Below are 5,175 nucleotides of genomic sequence, written 5' to 3'. Positions count from 1 at the left end.
AAAATTTGACCGTCAAGCTGTGCAAGGATCATTGAATAATTGATTGTACAGAGAGTGGTGCAAGGATTTGTTGAAGAAATGGTTGAACTTGGATGATTCACGTTTTTCAGTTGAGATGGTTTCCGGTGGCATCACTAATATGGGTGAAGGGAAATCCCTTCGCACGAATATTTAAAGAGAGAGAGATGAGAGTTTTTTTTTTAAGGTCGTCGGCCAGAAAATGTTTCTGCCGGCGACCTTCGTCGGAGAAGAGATAGGTGAGGTGGTGAGAGAGATGACATAATTATTTTTTTTTTTGAAGGTCACCGGCCGGAAAATATTTCGTCCGGCGACCTTCGTCAGAGAAGAGTGTGGTGAGTTAGAGAGAGAGAGGTGACGTGAGAGAGATAAGTGGTGGAGAGGGAAGTGAAGTGGAATTTATGTTTTCTTTTTAATTTTATTTTGAAAAAATATTTATAGAAAGGGTAGTTAGGACATTTACATCACAAAAGGGGGGCCATATTTGAATTTACATAAAAATAGGGGGCCATAAAGGAAGCTGGTCACAAAGTAGGGGGCCAAATAGGAATTAACTCTTTAAAATTCTTATAAAAAAGAACGGGGCCCACGCCCCCGAACTCCTGTAAAATAACACAAGTAATACAAATCATTTGTAATTCATCAAAATGTAACATACATGGTGTACATAAATTTAGTTCCTTTGACTTGAAGGATATGTAGGTATTAACATCTAAGTTGCAAAAGGATTCTAAATTTATTTGGTGACTTTGCAATCTGGTATGCAGTGGTTTGCATTCTGGTTTACAATGGTTTGCAAACTGATTTGCAGTGGTTTGCAAACTAATATGCATTCTTGGTTGCAGTGGTTTGCATTGTTGTTTGCAAACAAATCAGTTTCAATTTATTTTTTTCAAAATATTCACAACATCCTCACATGTTTCTTTAAATCTTTTTCAATAGATGCAGGGTGAACAAAAGTTATCGAAAGATCAATTCTACATTTTTTATTATATTAATTGTTTTTAGAATTTCTACATAAAAGAACGAGGGCTGCGCCCCGAACCCTTGTAAAATGTTACGTAATACAAATAGGTTGTAATTCATCAAAATTTAACATACATTGTGTACATAAAATTGAGTTACTTTGAATTGGAGGATATGCAAGTATTTTCAAAAGTAATTTCCATCTAAGTTGCAAAAGGATTCTGATTTTTTTATGACTATGCAATCTGGTATGCAGTGGTTTGTAATATGGTTTGCAAACTGAATTGCAATATGATTTGCAAACTGGTATGCAGTGGTTTGCAATATGGTTTGGAAACTGATTTGCAATATGGTTTGCAAACTGATTTGCAATATGGTTTGCAAACTGATTTATAGTGATTTGCAAACTATAATCAACATGTTTGTAATGCTTTGTAAAAGTCTTGCAAATCAGTTTGCAATGTCTCGCAAATCAGTTTGTAAAGTCTTGCAAATCAGTTTGCAATGTGATAGAAATTCTCTTGCAATGCCTTGAAACTTGTTTGCAATGATTGAAACAAAATAAATACAAGAACAAAGCTAAAAAGAACATGTTTTACCTCCTTCGGCATTCTTGTCTGTTTCAGCTAATAAACATCCACTAAATTTTCCTTAAAATGTTGCATCTAAATAAAGAATCGTGCGACAAAACCCGAATCCATGAATGCAAGCCCCAAATGAAACAAATAAACGCATCACTAGTTTACACTTTAATATTAGAGTTAAAAGTTCAACTTTAAAAATAAGTTTAATATTTATAGCTGCACATGATATTACAATTATTCACAAAAAAATAGATGAATTATTGATCTTCATATTCTTCATCCAAGAAGCCTGGTGCCGAAGACTCGATACTTCCTTGTCGCCCAAGGGTTAGATTTATCAATATGTTCATTAGAGGGACCAAAATTACTATGTAATCAAAGCCTATATGAATTTACACCGCCTGCAGATAAATTGTGTTTCTAGATAGAACCAAAAAAGAAAAAAAAAAAACTATCCAGTGACTACCTATCGACAAAGTTCAAATTAGCAGCAAAATTAGTGTGTATTGGTCCTTCCTCCGCATGGTCCTTACACTATGAATTTCGATCAATGGCGGAAGGTTCTTACAACCTGTGAGATTGTTCGCCGGCAAAGTGGACAACTAGTCAAGGGCGATGAGCATATCGTACAATAGCATAGACTACTGAATAATGGGGCAGAATCTTTGTTGAACAAGATACATCCCATTTACCATAATACACTCAATGTTGAAGACCACATATAGCTCGAAATAGAACAAACAAACACATGGATAACAAGACAGTTTCGAGCACAAAGAGATTGAAAAATCACCCTTGCCCACTCTACTGGAAAATCACCCTTGCCCACTCCACCGAGAGCTTCCACTTACTGTAACCAAATGGGGTGTCGTCCAGACTCCGGATAGCATCTTCATCAGCGTCACGCTCATCATCTAAATAAACAAAAGCGAACCCTGCAGAAACATAACATATCAGAAGAAGTACACCCTAATAGAATTGTTCGAATTTTAATAATTTATTCCGAGAGGTGAGTTCTCAGCGACACCCAAATCAATAATCACTATTAGTATTTCCTGTTAAAGAACAAAAGAGCACAACACCTGCAAGTAGAAAGGCGTGAAGCAAAAGGATGTCAATAATGGTTTAGCTTTGCATGAAGGACTAAGTGATGGTAATGGCGTAGAAGCTGAACATGCTTCACTCTCACAACAAGTACTCAGTAGTAGGCATTGCAAGACTGATACAATGACCCATCTAAGATAAGTTGAAGGAGAAGGCATAGCATGGTTTATTCGAGTATCCATCAATGGCTATTTTAGTAGATGGAAACTTCAGGCATTATAAGACGGAAGAATCGGATGATCAAATGATGAAAATGCATAATTTCCATTTTTTAGTGGAATAGACTAATGAGCAGGCAAGAAGGACGGATCCTTTGTTAGGAATATTTTATAGCATGAAAGACATGAGCAAACAATTTACAATGTCTTGTAAACCTCTTCTTAACTCTTGCAAACATAATTAATCTTATGGAAAAGAAATTAAAGATAAATCAGAATCAATTGTATATTATTTTCAAATAAACTATCATGAATAACTCGTAATTATCATTCAACACATAATCTATTGTTCAATGAAAATAAACCTTTTGAAACCGTAGCATATATTAATCTTAGAGTTAATTCCTATATGGCCCCCTACTTTGTGACCAGCTTCCTTTATCACCCCCTTTTTTTCGTAAATTCAAATATGGCCCCCTATTTTCAGACAAATGTCATAACTATCCCTCTTATTAATGTATTTTCAAAATAAAATAAAAAAAAAAACCTAAATTCCACCTCACTTCCTTTTCCACCACTCATCTCTCTCCACGTCACCTCTCTCTCCAACTCATCTCTCTCTCTAACTCACCTCTCTCTCTCTCTCCAACTCACCTCTCTCTCTCTCTCCAAGTCACTCCTTCTTCTCCGACGAAGGTCGCCGGCCGAAAAATTTTCCGGCCGGCGACCTTAAGAAAAAAAAAATTACCCTCATCTCTCTCTCCCTTCACCGGAGATTCTAGAGAGAGAAAGAAGAAGGAGTGACTTGGAGAGAGAGAGAGATGAGTTGGAGAGAGAGAGAGGTGAGTTGGAGAGAGAAAGATATGTGTAGGGGAGTAGGAAGTGAGGTGGAATTCAAGTTGTTGTTTTTTTTTTATGTTGAAAAATTATTAATAAGAAGGGTAATTAGGACATTTACCTCAAAATAGGGGGCCATATTTGAATTTACGAAAAAAAGGGGGCCATAAAGGAAGCTGGTCACAAAGTAGGAGGCCATATGGGAATTAACTCTTAATCTTATAGAACATAATTTAAAGCAAAATTACCCGCAAAATAATGAATAACTCATAATTAGGAAATTATGAAGTCAGATTAAACCTTGAAATGCTTTTAGATTCTTCTTCAATTGAAAGTATCTAAAGCTTTTGAAACCCTAACAAATTATGAAAGGGGATTAAAACTATCTCTCTCTAGAACTCTTCACCAGAAACTAACTCAAAACCCTAAAAAACTAAAGAAATTCAATCTCAAAAAACCTAAAATAGATTGATGATCATAAAACTACGAAATCAAACTTCAATCCACGCTAGCGAAATCGACCAAATCCCGGGCTCGTTTAGTTTTTTAGCCGTTTTGTAAACTTCCTCCTGGTTATGTTTACAAACTGGTTTTTTTGTCATTTTTCATTAGACAAAGGGTATTTCTGACCTTGAAAATATGAGTGTCTTCAAAATTGTCTTTGAAGAACATTTTGCAAAGTTATTTGGGCCCTAAAAACATAAGATGTCCTATTCAAAAGATTTATTCTTAATTAATAACTGCCCATACAAAGGAGAACTCTTGAGTGATAGAGATACCTCAAGGACTTCTAACAGAGAACTCCTGTATTTTACAGCCTTTATAAGTTAATTTCGGAGGAATTAATTGCGTTAGACAAGTTTTGCCCAAATCATTCCACTTTCTTCCAATCGACGACTTTGTAACTAGATACGTTGAGATTAAAATCGATTCAAACTGATCTATCCAGATGAGGTAGTTGATTCATCTAGTTTTGTAGAAACGAAATTGGTGATGTTAAAGATTGGTAATGTTGGAAAATAAAATTTTGGTGAGGTATTCATGAACCAAGAAATAAGAACTCGTTGCGCTCTGTTTGCCGCACTGTAGATGCAAGTTTAATGAGATTTTAAGTTTTAGTAGAAAGAAAAGAAGAAGGTTAGCTAGGATAGTATAAGGTGGGTGACGAGAGAGTTTTTTGAGGAGAGAGAAGCTCCACGGTTACGTAAGCCCTTCTCTCCTTTTCACTCTCAAACCAGACGAACCAATCTCCAAAACCCTAATCTCCACCCAATCCCTACTCAGATATCATCTTGGAAATCTTCATTGAATCTTCTTTTGATCTTCGGCAGGGGATAATCATAATCCCCACCCCTTTGATTAGCTCTACCCCCAATCAACTCCGGCACAACTTCCCGAATCTTCATTATACTCTGCATGCAGCAATACTAATCTCCAAAAGGAATCAACAACATTGGTGGAGCATCAGATCGAGGTATTATTCAAGGCAGGTTCGCAGATCTCCCGAG

The 5,175-nt window shown here is 36.1% G+C and overlaps 1 long non-coding RNA gene across 1 annotated transcript; it reads right to left on the bottom strand.

Annotated features, from left to right (window-relative positions):
* Nucleotides 1-1,671: 1,671 nt before the first annotated feature.
* On the bottom strand, nucleotides 1,672-4,238 carry LOC147566899 (uncharacterized). The gene is made up of 2 exons (XR_015237511.1): nucleotides 3,968-4,238; nucleotides 1,672-2,503 (listed from the first exon to the last, which is right to left on the bottom strand). It is a non-coding gene; the product is annotated as an uncharacterized LOC147566899 (long non-coding RNA).
* Between the last annotated feature and the right edge of the window lie 937 nt (nucleotides 4,239-5,175).

Source organism: Eschscholzia californica, unplaced genomic scaffold, assembly GCF_041429995.1.
Source record: "Eschscholzia californica isolate CP2 unplaced genomic scaffold, dmEscCali1.0.p SCAF_1, whole genome shotgun sequence".
Taxonomy (NCBI): Eukaryota; Viridiplantae; Streptophyta; class Magnoliopsida; order Ranunculales; family Papaveraceae; genus Eschscholzia; species Eschscholzia californica.
This window is presented reverse-complemented; position numbering and strand designations above follow the sequence as displayed.